The sequence below is a fragment of the Equus przewalskii genome, chromosome 31 (genome assembly GCF_037783145.1).
Source record: "Equus przewalskii isolate Varuska chromosome 31, EquPr2, whole genome shotgun sequence".
Taxonomy (NCBI): Eukaryota; Metazoa; Chordata; class Mammalia; order Perissodactyla; family Equidae; genus Equus; species Equus przewalskii.
In genome coordinates this window covers 1,217,480-1,234,081 of record NC_091861.1, presented here as the reverse complement: position 1 = coordinate 1,234,081, position 16,602 = coordinate 1,217,480, and the positions used below count along the sequence as shown (strand labels likewise).

General features: G+C 48.2%; 1 long non-coding RNA gene across 4 annotated transcripts in view; it reads left to right on the top strand.

Moving 5' to 3' along the window:
- Window positions 1-16,602, top strand: part of LOC139080582 (uncharacterized) — a 37,914-nt gene that overhangs the window by 10,653 nt on the left and 10,659 nt on the right. For 3 of the 4 annotated variants that reach the window (XR_011535190.1, XR_011535189.1, XR_011535192.1), the window contains exons 2-3: window positions 13,316-13,407; window positions 14,715-16,159. This is a non-coding gene — a long non-coding RNA (uncharacterized lncRNA). Of the gene's footprint in view, window positions 1-1,103; window positions 1,255-13,315; window positions 13,408-14,714; window positions 16,160-16,602 lie in introns of all 4 variants that reach the window. The other variant, XR_011535191.1, reaches the window with a different exon arrangement.

Genomic DNA, 16,602 nt, shown 5'->3' with positions numbered 1-16,602 from the left:
CTACGGACCCCTTGATCTCAGACTTCTGGTCTCCAGAACTGTGAGAAAGCGACCTGCTGTGGTTTTGTGCCCCTCCGTCTAGGGCACGTGGTCATGGCAGCCCTAGCAGACGAGCCCCCCCTGTGCGGCCGGCCTGCCCTCCTCTTTCCCGAGGAGCCTGGCTGGTTCCCGGACGGGTCCCAGACGCTCCCGCATCCAGCGCTTGAAAGCGGAGGTGGGCCCGAGAAGACCCCACAACAGCTGTGGCGGCGGGACCCAGGCAGCGAAAAAAGAGGGAGTTGGTGGCTCTCAGGCTTGAAAAAGAAACTGGGCTCCCTGCCCCCCAGGATACTAACCACAGAACTGACTGGCCGTCTGGTAGTTTGTTTCTAAGTTACAAGGAAATGCCTGCGGGCAGCAGCCTAAAGTCAGCAGTGCGTTGGGACATACCGAGCAAGACTCCGCAGAGGGCACGAGGCCTGCTCGGAAGAGGCTTTCCAGGGTCTGTAGGACGAATGGTGGAGGCGAAGTTTTTCTGAGGGCTCCTGATGGCACATGGGCACCCTTCTCAGGAGATGTTTTTACGCCTCCGCGCTAGGGATGGCCTAGAAGAATATAAAATTATTTTATGTTTGCTAAGTGTCTTCTAATTTGCAAACTACATGCAAACAGTCTCGTTTGATTTTCACAACATTCCTGAAAAGTCAGCAATTATCACCCTCATTTCTGAGAAAGAAACTGGGACTCAGAGATTAAGTGACTTGTCTAAGCCAAGGAGCTCGAATTTACCTAAAACCAGGTAAATTCCCAAGGGCCTGCCAGCCAGCCTGGTTCTGCAGAACAGAAAGCGAGCAGCTTACGGAGGGGGCTCCTGACGGCTCAGGAGCTGGCCTTCTGGCTGGAAGCTCGTGCGGCCGCGAGGCTGCTCCCCGCGTCTGTGCTTCGGCGTCCTCGTCTGCGCACTGGGGATGCTGCGGGGAGGTCCGGTGGCACGCCGGTCCCAGCCCAGCCGTCTAGAGCAGCGCCTGCGCCCACAGCGCTCAGTCACAGGCCGTCGTCGTTTTTGCTGACTAGGTGTTTTCTCCACCCTCCTCTGAATCTCTCTTTTCCCTTCTCTCTTCCAGGTTTTTCTCATCCTTATTTGCCCTGCGGAACCTTCGAGAACATTACAGACCAACTGTCGTTTCAGGGTGGAAAGTTCAGTGCCCCCCCCCACCCCCCCGCCTACTGCTATCCCAGGAATTTTGGACCAGTCCTCGGCATCCTGAGCAACAAGTAAATCTGAAAGAGAGGGCTAATTCCCATCCTTTCCCCTGAGACCCGTTAGCGTGGATTCAGCTTTTTTTTTTTTTTTTAGCAGCAGAGCCCCGTTCCCTTCCTTAGGGATCCGCAGTGCTTTGGTTTCAAGGTTCGCGTGCGTGCGCCGCCGGCCCGGAGACGGAGACGGAGAGCACTGACGAGGGGCTCGGCGCCCCCGGAGCACGAGGAGGGACTGAGGCCCGGGGGGCTGGGTGCGGGGGGCGGTGAATGGGCTCCGTGCTGCGGTCCCGGCGCGGATCCCAGGCGGACAGCAGCGGCCCCGGGCGGCCCCAGGCCCTCCCCGCGCAGGGAAGTGGGGGGCTCTGGGATCGGTTCTGCTTTCTTTCTGAATTCCTGCTGGGCCAGCCAGCTCCGCAAAATCCGGGCTCACCTCCTGGAGGTTTAAAGCGACTGTATCTGAGGAGGGTAATGAAGACAAGCAAACCAGACAAGTCCAAGCTCCTGTCTGAATTTTCGGAAAATGCAGATGCAGATCTGATAGGATAGGCCTTCACTCTCCTGCAGACCTTTTAATGACTCAGCTTAGCAGGAAAGCGACATTTGGTGCGAGGCACTGAGTGGACTCATCTGTCGTTCTGCAGATAAGAGGACCAGAATAAGAAAAGAGTTACAAGCAGGACTAGGATTAGAGCAGGGTCTCTGGCTTCCTATGACATCTACTAAAGGACAGAATTTGAATGTTGGTGGCTGGGAGCCACATGAGCTCAGGTCACTTTTGGCCTCTGTCGGTGACATCTTTGGTTACTCAGGATGTTGGACTGGGCTAGTGTACCTGGCTGGGAGTGGTGAGCGTGAGAGAGGGGTGTGTATGTAAGGAATGGGGTTCTTAGCTGAACATTTTCACGTCTGTGAGTGGTATGAAGAAAGACAAGTTGGTAACTTCCAATCATTGCATTCCAGTGGGTCTTCTGATTTTCAAATTCCCTTTAGATGGGGAGAGAGGGTAAGGCGGGAGATTGTCGGCTGTGGGCTGCAAGGAGGGGCTGAGCCTGAGGTGTGACCTCCAGATGCTGGGGGATGTTCACTGCGCTCCTCACTGGAACATCTCTGTTCCAAGCTTTCAGGTAAGGAGTAGAGCGCTCCTAGTGAAGTCCAGGATTCTAACTGTGATTTGACTGCTGGCGAATCAGGTGAATAAGAATCTTTGCAATTACTTACTGTGGTTGCGCATTACTTACCAAACGTATTCTTACAAGTTCCTGCAGTGGAAAGGTAAATCAGCTAAGTCGGTTGTTTCTATTTAATTCCTTTCAAGAAGCATGTGTGGGAGCCGCTCTGATGGCCTAGTGGCTAAAGTTCCATGCTCAGTGCTCCAGGGGCCCGGGTTCCCTTCCCAGTCGAGGACCCACAGCACCCGTCTGTCAATAGCCATGCTGGGGTGGCCGCTCACGTAGAATAACTATAACTTACAACTGCGACATACACCCATGCCTGGGCCTTTAGGGAGGACAAAACAAGAAGGAACACCTCTGACATGAGCCAACAAAGTAGATTTCTATCAAGTTAAAAACAAAAAACAAAAAAAGCGTATGGATTGCCTACTGTGTGTCAGGCAATTCCTCCTTTAGCCTCTTTATGGAAGGCGTTTTGGAGGAATTGAACTCTGCTCTGTGCTTTGAGATTAGGAGGGCAAAAATCCAAGATGCTGGTCATGTTTGTATTTACATCCTCACTCTAACCTCTTGCTTTATTTATTGATTGTCTTTTTAGGGTTATTCCTAAGGAGTGCCATGTTTAGGAATGGGTTCAGAGCATCTCAATCTTTGATGCTGCTGGAGGAAAGAGGCGTTTTACTATAAGCTACGATCAGTATGTGAAAAAAAGTTGAGTCTACCAGGCAGAAGACTTATGGGCCACTTACCTATATACTCCTCGGTGCACACTGCCAACCAGCAGAGAGGGAATGAGTGTCACAAAGACAGTGGAGAGAGTCATACTGCTTTTTCTCACATGCTGCTTCTGTTTTTAAAGAAGTCTTTCTTAGAATTTACTTTGCATTTTACAGTGACATTAGCAAGACCTATTTAACTCTAGATTTTACTTAATCAATCACCATGATCCTTACACAGTTTGCTTCCCTCTTTCTAGAAACTTTTATTGTAATTTAATTTTTGTTATGCTAGAGTACTTCCTTGAGTGAGTTTTTCAGAAAGAGAATAAAATGGGATACATTTAGAATCCTTGCATAACAAAACTATTTTTAGTTTACCCTTACATATGAAAAATTTGTCAGGTATAGAAATCGGACAACTTTTTCTAGAAAGTCTGAAAACATTGTTCATTGTCTTCTGGTTTTAGAGTTGAGTATGAGATGGTGCCAGAATGATTTCTTTTTTTTTTTTTTTGCTTTAAAAGAGGAGTACTCTCTGAGAGTTGTAAGATTTTCACTGGAAAGGAAAAACTGTCTCTAACCTGATCTGGATAGAACTTTTTGCATGATGCATTTCTCACCTTCCTTCTGGGAAGAAACTAATATTCCTGATAAAATGCTTAAGTAATTTTTAAGTAGACTTTAATGAGCTTAAAGAGAGCTGGCCTCTGGGAGATGAGCTTCCCACCCACTCAGTGGACTGTCAGTCAAGAATCTAATGATCTTTAACCAGAGCTGCTTTTGCATTCCCGCTTTAGTCCTACAAACGTGTCCACCAAGACAGAAATCTTTATGTTGCTTTGCTTCTAGACTCTTCCTGTGAAGCAAGTGCTCATAACTCAAGTTTCTGAAAAAATTTTTCTTTTTAATCTTTGTTTTTGGAGTTCAGAAATCTCTCTGGGACGTGTCTAAGTGTAAAGGATGACATTGCTGTTGTTAAAGCACAAAAACCAAAAGCATCGGAAATCCATTAATTTGTTCCAGGATTTTTAACCTGCAAGTAATGGGGAGCCATGACGGTTATGGAGGAGAGGGTTTTGGACTGACAGTTCTGGTGGCGGTGTGCAGAGATACAAGCACAGATGTGCTCATACTATAAAATGCACCCCAACAATTGCTTGTCAAGCCCTGTGGACTTGAAGAGCCAGTAGCAAAGAGCTGATTCAAACCACACTTTCGCCTCCTGCAGCGGTTCCGTACTTCAACTCTGCTCCAGACCAGCCCAATCAAAACTCCTTGGAATGGGGTTCAAGCATCCTGACTGTTATTTTTAATCTCCGCAGGTGATTCTAAGGGCCACCAGGGTTGAAAAGAGGAATGCAAATATTTTTCTGCTATGCTGAGTTCCTATCCATTATTCTTTCCAGGCACAATCTCCGCTACTCCGACCTTTGTTCCATTTCCAATCTCCTTTGTTGCCATAGTGTATCTTGGTTGATCTATTTTTTTTACCCACTTTAGTTTATCAACGTAACAACTATTTGTAGAATTTCTTTGTATGTCAGGACCATGCTAAATGACGGAGTGTCTCTGCTGTGGGGATCCCAGACAGTGTGAATAAGTATCCTCTCCCCTTCTTGACTTGGGTCACAAAGGCACCACTCCTGAGCTCTCACTGCCATGGCTGCCTGGGACACAGAATGCCTTGCTTGTCCCTGGGTCCTTATGGATAGTATTGTCCTGCTCTCACCCCCAAATTGTCTGCCACCCAATCACTTGTGCTTGTGGTTCTGTCTCTGCACCCCTTCTTATTGGAGGCAGTAGAGAGGTAGAGGCAGCCAACCCCCCCAAACAGTCCTTTCTTGAGGCAAAACTGCTCTGAGCTGAGACAGTCTTTTTCTTGAGGCAAAACTGCTCTGAGCTGAGACAGTCTTTGGTCCCTGCAGTGCACGGTAACTGCAGACGCACAAGGAATGAAACATCCACCTGAGTGTAGAAGGAAAAAAAATGCCAATAAGATCGATTCTCAGAGCCTCTTGGCCCATATAACATTCCTTCTTTGTCCAGTCATTCCAGTGCTTTCTGCTCTCCTTTCTTTCATGAATAAGGCATTGGGTCCCTTTCTCCTTATCTTCTTTGGATAGTCAGAGCCAGGAGGCACAACCGAGTGACAGGGTATAGAGTGTCTATTTGGCTGAGTATAAAAGGGAACATACAGTTTTGTGGTCAATTTATTTTCACCTCATTCATTCTCAGGGGTCCACGGTTTTCGCCTCATTGATTTTCTGTGTTCATTGACTTGAAGCCTGCTGTGTATGGGAGGTTGATTCGTGTCTTCTCAAGCCATCTTTCTTTATTGCCTTGGCAACTCTCTGCCTTAAGCTTGAACTAGTTTGAACTAATCTCAGTAGTTTACCTACTTAATATGACACTTGTCTTTTAGTAGCAGTATTATAGTTTAATCTGGTACCATCAATTTTAGAGTTTGAAGGGATCTTACAGATCATTCTAGTTCAGCTCCTTCATTAAATATGAGGACACTGAGGACTAGGGAGGTCAAGGGATTTGCCTGAGGTCACACAGCAAGAAAACCGGCAGACCTAGACGGCCTCCTTAGAATGGAGGGAAGGAGAGAAGGAGTGGAGAGAGGAGAAAGGGAGAGAAAGGGAAAGAAAGAAAGAATTTCCTCCAGATATAGCAGTTAGGATGCTTTTGGCTAGAAGTAATAGAGCGTTTGACTCAAACTGGCTTAAAGAATAAAGGTGTTTATCATCTCACGTGTGGAGAAGTCCTGAGGTGGGGCAGATTCTGGGGGTCAGATGACAGGGGCTGCGACTGCACTTTTGGTCGTTCCTTCCCTAACCAGCCTCCACGTGTAGCTTTGTTCTCAGAGTGGCTTCCATCCTGGTGCTGAGATGGCTACCAGCAGCAGCGACAGGACCACTGTGCGTCCCTGTTCACACCCAGATGAGGAGAGATGGAGAGCGTGGATCGGAAGTCCTTGCCTGCGGCCCCCTGGGCTGGCTGAGGTTGTATGCCCACCCCCAGACTAGGAGCACTTGCTGGAGGAAGGCTGTGAGTTTGCGCCTCATTCCTGAGCCAATCTCTGGCAAGCACGGGCTCGCTCTCACTCCTTCAGACCCAGCGGCACCTCCCTCTGGAGACAGGGGTAGGTCAGTCTCTCAGGTGTCACTTGAGCTTCGTGGGGGAGAGGTTAGTCAGGGTTCCCTAGAAAGAAAGAAGGGGGAGTGGAGGGGGTAGGTAGGCAACCAGATGTATCTCCCACACCAGGAACCATTAGGCAGTAATGTTCCTTTGGATAATGTGTGGCAGAGAGCCCACACTTGGTGGACAGCAAATGACCAGCTCTTGGTGCTGTTCTGCTTATTATTTATTAAAGCCTGGTGACTCGGGGGAGGAACTCTACATTTTGAACTTTACCAGTGTCGGGGAGGGGGTTGATGAAGTGGGAGGAAGACCAGCCATGCCTCCTCCTATGATGCGAGTGGCCAGAGGGAAAGAAAATAGGCTTTCCTTCATGCTTTGAGGAGGCAACCCTGTGTGATTTGTAGAAGGGTGCCTGGGTCAGGGTCTACCTAAGTGCCTGCCTTAGTGCCTGGGCCACTTGGAAACTCCAGGCTGAGTAGCGATTTTCACTGCCTCAAAAGGATTGGAGCTAGCACAGACGAGAGAGAAGATTAGGGGCTGCACCTGAAAATTTCCTCTTGAATTAACTATAATCCTCTCTTGCCAAAAAGCAATCCTTTTCAGGTGGGGTTGGCAGTGTGTGTCACCTGTCAGAGTCACAGTGAGGCTTCCAACCAGCCATGTGTTTGCCCTATTCCTGGCTTGGGCTTTTTCCTTCTTTCCGAAGTTTTTATTTATTACCATCCATGAGTGCTGGTCTCAGGGCAGAATTCCCTCCCCACCACGATGCACTGTTTTGAGTTAGGCCATTCCTAGGACTTTTTACTATTCTGAACACTGCTCATTTCCATGTGTTGTCCTGGCCTCTCGTGGCTGCTTCACTGGACGCGTTTGATGGAGGGCGCTTTGAGGTTTGTGAAAAGCATTTTCGAGACACTTCCAGTTAGATAACATCCCTGGGTCTCAGGGATCTTTTTTAAAGTGTCACCGCCATCTACATTAATCATCCTGTTTTTGATGCATAGACAAAGGATGTGGAAGTGTTTCTGTAGGGCTCGGGAAGGGGGCTGTTTCTTCCAGTCTGGAGAGGCAGCTTCAATCTGAGTTGTGGAGGCGGTGTGGAAAAGCTTTTGGCTCCTGAATTACAATAAGGATTTGAATCAAGAGAGCCCACAAAGATTCTGCCCATAAAGCTGTTTCACTCTTGTATTCTTTTTTTGGAAGCGAGGCCCCAAGTATTAATGTTTTCCCCCACTGAATGCCATTATGCATGTAGAGTACAAAAAAGAGAGGGACTCAGAAATTGTTCCATGTCTCTCCTTCTCTCCTTTTTTCCCCCCCTAAATAACTTACTTGAGTTCTTACCCTATTGGGGAGTGTGTGCTTATGTGTTCTGAGTCTGGGTGACATTGTTTTATGAGGCCGGGGTGTTTTGTCATTCTCTCAAGCTTGTCACCAAGGCCTTGTTGCCTCTGAAGGCTGAATGTTCTGCCTTCAGAGCTGAATGTTCTGATGTCCCCACTGGCCGGCTAAGTCTAGCCCCAGATCCTGAATCAATCCTGATGATGCCTGCAATCTCAGCCTTATCCACCATCCGGTAGCTCTGAGAATTAAATTGGACACCCTGCAGATTCAGGATGCCGTGGCTGTGCCATGTCTGCTAACTTTCCATGCCCACCAATGTCCTTTGCTCCCAACCAGCCCCCAGGGGACCCTGACCTATTGTATGCCCCTAGAGTTGTTGCATGCCACCACATCCTGTGATGCTCCATCCATCCACCGCCTGTCTTGTTCCAGCTCTCCTACCTCTAATAGCCTCTGCCAAGCAGAGTCCTGCCCTGAGCCCTAGTCTGCTTGGCGATTTCTTCACACCATACCTGGCTCTTGCTAGTCTCCCTCCCTGGAGCTGATCCACGCACTATGCTTCCCCTAACTCAGTCCACAGTCTCAGCATCCACCTGGTTTCTGATTCCTGAGTGCATGACTACTGCCTAGATTTGTCACCCCATTGAACAAATCCTATTGATACTGTCTGCATCATGCCTGAAGGGCTAGGCCCTTTGCCATTGTGCCTTAAACTCCTGGTGAGAATATGAGGGCTGCAATGCCTGGACAGTGCTGTGCTGTTGCGGGGGTCCAGGTATCCAGATGTCTGTCAGAGACTGACTGTAGACTGAATGTGTAATGTCTCACATAAATATACACATAATGTTTTGAAAATGGATGTGGATGCTTCTGCATCTAATTTAATTAGATATAAATCCATTTAATAGCATTACTGAATTCAAAGCATCTTTTTGTCATTATCTATCTCTCAGTCAATGGATACCAAAGATACAAGTACAACACAATACAATGCTGAGGTCCAGGAAAGGCCTCTTTTGCTGTCCCTGTCTGCACTCACCTGCTAATTCCCTTGGGTTGCAATACTCTGACTGCAGTGCAAAACTCCTAAGAAACTGTTGACTCTGCATCAAATGTGAACCTTTGTGGATGGTTTTTCCTGCCAGCTGCTATACATAGGGACATCGGGGTTGACACCTTCTGAGCTACGTCCATAGCTATCTCAAGGCACAAGGACTACAGAGTTGTACTGGCTTCAGAACCACTAAATATGTCACAGCTGCCTCGGGGGGACTATTTCGGGGGGAACAGTCCGTGTTTCTGAGCCTTGTTTTCACTCTAAGTGTCTAAGGATGCGCATATCCTTAAAGGCTAATGGAGGACTTGGGTCCTAGAAATTTCCAAGACATTTAAGGACCCTACTTTGTTCCCATTAATCTTAGAGGTAAGTTCTAGCTTCTAAGATATTCTGAGCCAGCATCCATCTAAATATCCCATTCTGTAGGAATAAACAGGATGAAAAAGCAGCTGGAACAAAAAACTTCCCAGTTAGTATTTTGCCAAGATTTACCCAGACTTGACTAGACTCTAAATTCCTGATGGGGATTCTGAACAGTCCCCCACCCTTTGCCACACTACATTCCCAATGTACCAGGTGTAAGTCTGAGACTGGATCACAAGGGAAAGCCCCTGAGCTCTAGGGCTGAGTGAAGCCTGGCCTTGAACCCAATATACCCTTCTAATGGCTCACTGGACCTCTGAAGTTCAGAAGAAGAGTGGCTCAAAGCTCTAGCAAAGGAGGAGCATGGGGCAGGGGGCTGAACCCCAGAAACCGTGTTCACCAGGGCTCAAGAAGTCCCCTCGCCTCCCTCAGGCCAGGGGAGCTGTCCCTGGTGTTGAAGTGGACCATTGCTCCATCTGTGTCATGGGGGAGAGTTATGTAAATAGTGCCTGCATCTCCTGGAACTCCACTGTCCCAAGTGGAGGGGAGCTCTAGCTGGAACTTGGTAAGACCAGTCAGTCCCATGTGGTGTCAGTTGCCCTTGGCTTGCCCTTTCTGAGGCAGTAAGCAAGCACAGGAGAGCTGGCCTGTTGGGGAGTCCTGGGAGGAGAGGCAAAGGAGGTCCTGGAGATGCCACACCATTACCAGTGACACCTCAAGGAAAACTCCTGATAAGAACAAAGCTCCCTTGTCCCTGTGCTCCCAGGAACCTGGGACAAACATTCTACACCTCTCTTGTCCGGACTGTGAGAAAAGCCAGCACAAGTATGGTGATCTGGCTTGCTGTGACGGCAGTGACAATCTTCCCTCAGACCGTGCTTTGTGCTGTGAATACACTGAAGGCAAAGATGGGCATGGTCCTCAACTTCATGGAGCTGTGGTTTGAAGGAAGACACAGAAAAAAACCCCAAAGAAGTAAACAAACAATATAAAATTGCATATTCTGATAAGGAAACAAAATGTGCAAAGAGAAGAGAGTGGACTTACTTTAATAGTCAGGGAAGATCTCTTTTAAGAGGGGATACTGATTACTGGGTTATGAAGGGTGGGAAGGAACCAGCCTACTCATGAGTGTGGGGTAAGAGTGCTTTGGGCTGACAGAAAAGTGGATTCAAATGCCCTGGGCCAGGAAAGAGCTTGCTTATTTGATGCATTTAAAGAAAGCTTCTACAGCTGCTTCCCTAACATCACCTGAGGGCAGGGAGAAATGCTCAAGCGAAGATGGACTAACTGAGTAACTGAAGTGAACTAGTAATCTGGAATTCACTTCAAGTCGTCATTTCAAAGGGAGGTAAAATTGCTCAGGGATCTGTCTTATCAGACTGACCTTGAATTCTGCTGCCTAGTTTTACATTACAATTTTCAGTAGTGCTGTGATTTTTACTACCAAATAGAATTCTATTTTGTACCGTGACATGTGCCTTTAAAAGCAGGAGAGAACTGTATTCTCAGTGGGGGGAAAAATGCCTAGAAAGAGGATGTCTTAGAAAAAACAAAGAAGCGAGCCAAGGCAGAGCCACAGCTCTTATCTGCACAAGCCCAGATTCTGGTCAAGAAAAGCTCAGAGGGATCAGAGAAGTCGTGATCTACGTAAACAGATGGGGAGACACAGAGGGCTGATGTCGGTAGAGGAGCCTGCGAAGGGCCGATGGGATTGGATTTGGGGAATGGAATCTTCTAGGCCAGGTCAGGCTGCCTGACAGCAGAGCCGGTCTGAGAAGGGCTGTGACTGTGCGGGGTGTGTGTGTGAGACGGGGACAGATGCTGGTGTGGGGGCAAAGTTTATAGACTGGAAGTCTAGGTGTGCGTGTGATGTACGCACGCATGTGAAGAACATGTCACAAGGACAAATGCAAGATTGCTAAGGAGCCTCCCAGAGCCTCAGGGCCCTTAGTCTTAAACTTCATTCACTTCACGGTACCTCTGCCTGCGTGCAAGTCCCCTCATAAAAGTTCTGACTTAACTTTACTCAAGGTAGGAAAAAGGCACCAAATGTGAATTCTCTGCTGAGTGCTGGCTGTGGTAGAGGGAGAGTGGGGGGAAAGAACAAGACAGGTCGGAGTTCATTGCCGGAGAGGTCACCCAGGCAAAACTGGGGTATGCTGTCGCGGGGAAAGGATGAAGGAGGGAACCAAGCCAGACAGGGTGGGGTCTTCTGTCTCTTCTGCAGAAGGGCAGCAAGGATGCTTTCCTGACTCAGCCTTTGCTTAACCTCATCCATGAAAAGGATTGTCCTCATCGTTGACAATTACCCTGTGAAGGTACCCTACAGGTAATTATCCTGTGAAGGCTACACAGAGTACAACCTATGTCAGATCCCTTCACCCTCAAAGCAGCCTGGCCTGCTGAGAAGACAGGAGAAGCAGGCTGAAGTCCTTTGGAAGGTGGAGAAATGCTTGTTTCCAGGGCCCCTCCACGTCTCCATCTTGAAGTCTCTGCCCAGCTTTCTAGGTCTCCAGTGTCCTCAGCTGACCCTAGGGGGCAGCTCCCCCATCCCAACCCTTCATCATACCCTATTGGTGACTGGAATTTGCTGTTAAACCTATAATTTTCCTCAATAGCTCCCTAAATCCTAACTCCTTTCTTTGTCCTGTCCCCATGAAAACATATGCACACAAGTCACATCTCATTCCCTTAGTGACTTGTGAAAAAATAACTTTGATAAACTTCAATACAATGAATTTATACCCAGATTGTAAAGCCAGGCCTCACATACTATCCTTTCTAGAACTATTTCTTCATTGAGCACAAACTTGCTGAGCATTTAGCCTGTGTTGGACACTGAGTTAGGCCCTGAGGGTGCAGGGATGACTAAGAGAAGGCCCCTGCCTGGAGGAGGCCATCAGCAGTGGGAAAGCAGACATGGTGACCCAGGGAGCGCAATGCACAACCAGGGCATTTGGAAAGAGGACCTGGCAGAAAGCAAGGGGTGACGGTTGAAAGTTGAGAATCTCCAACGCTGATCGCAGCTGGCAAAGCAAATACTATGGGACAGAGGACTCTTAGCACGTCCTTTAGAAGACAGCCTGTGAAACGTCTCCTGTGCACCCTGACCAATCAAGGTGACGACCAACGACTGGGGAGGTGTTGCTTGGGGGTTTTGAGTATTTTCTCCCCCGGACCTGATGATCTCTGAGGTCTCTTCCTGCTCTCGGTTGGGTAGAAGTTACGTTGGAACTATTTCGCAGGAGCCCAGAAGAATGGCAGAAAAAGTGACTGCCAATTTATTCTTGAGTCCTCTTGGTGAAGACAGTGCAAGTGTTCTGACTGTGAACAGAGAGACTGACTTTGAGAAGGCCAAGGACAGAGTGGCTTAATACTGTCAGAGTTTTGCTTCTGATGCCCCTGTTGCCCTTCCATTTGCAGTGATTTGTAGGTGTTAGCTGGAGCACTCACGTGCACCTGCAGTTTTAGAGTGGCTATAAATCCATTTGTTCACGATTCCAGTATCCTGGGGCTAATCCTCACCCTTTTAGCTCTACGAGAAAATGATGATTGTAAAAGTGACTGTCCAGGCAGGGTGTGGCCTCGAAAAGCAAAATGCTGTAAATTGCTTTGGAACGTTTTGCTGTGATGATCTGAATTGAAGGGTGGCAGAGCAATTTGGCCTTGCTGAAAGGGAGGACTGTGTCAGAGCGTAGCACTTAGAGCGATTCTTCTCAAAGCATTGTGAGTGCTGTCCTTGCCAATTTAGGTCACAGATCTGGTTTGGACATCCACGCCCAGCGTTTGGTTATGCACCCACTTAACTGACACGAGAATAGTCTACTAGATTGCAAATATCTACATACCACTGTTTGCTGACTTGACACGCCATGCTTCTGCACTAGGAGTCTCAAACGTGTGCAATGGCCGATAGTCTCTGGAGGTGCTAAAACTGTCGCTGCCAATATCTAATCTTTGGGGTCCAGAGAATTGTCCTTTCTTCCACTTTCACGTCTGCACAGTTATTTACCCAACTGCCACCATATGGCACTTGTATCTCTGTAAGTCTTCATCAACTCTATTAGCATGTGCGACTCACATGTTAAAAGTTCAAAATAAAATCAAGTAATGCTAATAACCTTTTCAGACTTTTATGTCTTTTAATTTTTTCAGGGTATATTTTGAAATGTTAAAAATCTCTATTTCCTGTAACTTTAACACATTTTTAAAGAGAATTTGTAGGAAATGGCTTATTAAAAACTGTTTCTATGTCTCCTTTTATTACAAAGAACAAAGGCCAAAAAGCTGCCATTTCCTTCTGCTGTGGGTTGAACCGTGTCCTCCAAGAAGATGCGTTCCAGTCCTAACCTCCACGCCACCTGTGAGTGTGACCTTCTTTAGAAATTGGGCCTTTGCTGATGTAATCACGCTCAGGTGAGGTCATACTAGATGAGAGTAGCCCCTCATCGAGTGATGGGTTTCATAAGAAGAGGGAAATTTGGACATAGATACAGACACACAAGGAGACTGTCATGTGACAATGGAGACGGAGATTGGTGGGATGCTGCCACAAGATGAGGAATGCCAAGGATTTCTGGCAACCACCAGAAGCTGGAAGGCAAGGAAGAGTCCTGTCTGAGAGCTCACTGAGGGAGCGGGGCCCTGCAGACACCTTAAATTGGGACTGCATGCCCCCAGCGTGGCGAGAGAATACATTTCCATTGTTTTGGCCCCCTGGTTTGTGGCAGCCCTAGGCAACTACCACAGGGGAACTACCTTCCCCTGAACTTGCACCTGGAGCCTGGGTCTCTAATACGATGTTTGCCTTCTGAGGGTTTATGGATACCCATGCTTATTTCTGAGATAGGCAAGTTGGATCATGTAGATGACTTCTTACCTCATGGGATGCACAGAATTCCAGAGAAATGTCAGCAGCCAAAAGCCAAAGTCTCAGTCTACTGGGCCTTAATGAAACAGCCTAAAGGCTGGGACCGAGACGACTGCAAGGTTGTTACCAAAGGTTGGGAACGCAGTCTCATAAAGTTGTGCTGCTGTGTTGTTCATAACTTGGGAATTTCCATTGCAAGGGATCTGATTATCTTGGGATATAAGTGAAGGATATGAGTTCAATTAAGTGACACCAACAAAGGTTTCCTGGTTTATCTCCAACAAAAGCATCTCCTTGGTTTGATCATTGGTTTGATGAGTTCTATAAAAAAGATGGTGGCAGTCAGTATAATTTCATTGTTTTATACTTTGTGGTTTGCAAGTTTCACCAGGTAGGAAGTTAGGATAAGTGATCGCTAGATGGCTCATGGTGGCTTGTCTCACAGTTGAAATCATAAACCATGTGTTTTGTCCAAGATCTAGATTACATTTTATTTTATCTTTCTGAAAAATTAGCCATATTAAAACAGATAAACATACTGGCCATAAAATAGTAGAGTGGATAATCTTATAGAGGGAAATAAGAAAATAAGCTCTTCTGGCAAAAAGAGGAAGATTGGCAACAGATGTTAGCTCATGGCCAATCTTCCTCACCAAAAAAAAAAAAAAAAAAAAAACAGAGAAAAGAAAAAAATAAGTGCTTCTGTATAGTTTGATCTTTTAATAAACAGATTCCTAAGCATTAGGCATTTATTTGTCTTAATCTTGTACTCACACTCTCTCCATTTTTTTTTTTTTCAGGAAGATCAGCCCTGAGCTAACATCAGCTGCCAATCCTCCTCTTTTTTGCTGAGGAAGACTGGCCCTGAGCTAACATCCGTGCCCATCTTCCTCCACTTTATATGTGGGATGCCTGCCACAGCACGGCTTGCCAAGCTGTGCCATGTCCACACCAGGGATCCGAACCTGCAAACTCCGGGCCACCGAAGCAGAACGTGCGCACCCAACCGCTGTGCCACCAGCCGGCCCCTCTCCATTTTTTAAGCTGTAGGGAACTACTGGCTTGGAGACTATAGGCTGGGATAGTAGGAAACCTCTAGAATTCAGAACCTAATTTAATCAACCATAACAGGAAGATGCAGGATTCCTCCAGGTGCACAGCTCAGGGGCTAGACTACTAGTAAAAATGCTGCATAAAGACACAATAACCGGCTAAAGAGACGAGGTGTCCACAGGGGAATATGGTCAAAACAGAAGACAGGACGTAAAGAAGCAGAGTTTCTTGTGAGAGGAACAATGAGCTCCATCCTCAGTTGCTCATTTGAGCTTGATTCGCGTTTAAAATGAGTTAAATTAACATTTCATCCAGGCATTCTGATGAGCCCTCAAATTCAGCATGCCCCAAACTGCACCCTTCTGAGCGTACAGTAGATGCGAAAGACATATCTTTGAAAGATAAATGAATAAACGGCTCATCAGGCCCGCCTCACATCTGACCTCTCAGGATTTCTTTTATCAGTTAAGGGCACCGATGTTGAGATTAAGATGTTGAGCTGGAAACCTCTGAGTCGATGGATTCTTCCCTCTGGCTCCGCCGTGGTCCGCCTCGGGCGGCGTGAAGCGCCCTGGCTAGACTCGCACAGCCCTCCTGTCGCTCTGGATATCCCGCTCCCAGCCTGATCAGAACCTCCTCCGTCGGAAAGCCTGTCCTCCTCACCTCTGAATTCCCAGAGCTCAGCCTCTGCCCTGGTGAGACACGGCGGTGGAGGAGGCCTCGGTGGCTGTGGCTGGGGACGCCGCGCGGGGCTGTCTCTGGCCGCATCTGGTTGGAGGCCGTGGGAAGCAGCGGGTCCCGGGAGGCCCAAGGAGCCGCCGAGCAGTCGGCCAGAAGTGGAGGAGCCCAGGTGAGAAGTGTCTGTGATGGGAAGCCTGGGGCAAATCCTTTTCTGGAAGCAGATGAGTGTCCATGTAAAACAAATTGGCCTCGCCGTTGTGATCCTCCGGTGCGCACTGTCCTCGTCTTGCGCGCTGTGCTGCACACCCGTCGCCGAGGAGGAGGGACGGACTCCGGAGTGGAGAGGACCTGCCCGCCGTTAGAAGAGAGGCTGCTGCAACTCTTCCTTCTTCCCTCGCCACTAAATGCACCTTGTGGGATGGAGGACAATCCCCTGATGGAGTGGGGGGCAGCACCCCAGCGCCCTAGTCTTTCCCCTGGGAGGAGAACAGTTGGCATCCCACAAAGCGGGGTGAGTGGATCTGGGAGTCCTCTGCCCCAGCGGGGAAGCAGTGGCCCTGCCTGGAGTCTGTCCCCGGCCTGGGCTCTGTAGTCATGCGCAATAATCGTAATGAGCATAACTCAGGAAGTCCCTTGAGCAAAGTCAGGGTACCACCAGAGAGCTTTTTGCTCATGCTTGAACGCATTTCTATTTTATTGTCCACGACTGAACAGCTCTGCACCAAATGGGGCATATAATTAGGGCATTCCTGGCACTGAGCAAGTCGTGAAGCAGGCAGGTGGGCGATGTGGCATGGTGAACCTCCCCCAGACCCCGCTTCGTCTGTGAGCCCTGCTCCAGTCCTCGGGTGCTTGGGAACATAGGGATAGGGAGGGGCTCCTCAGCAAGTAAGCGGGTGCCGACCTCTAGTCTCTTTTTGTTAACTGTTTAGTAGACCTTGGGCCCAGCACATC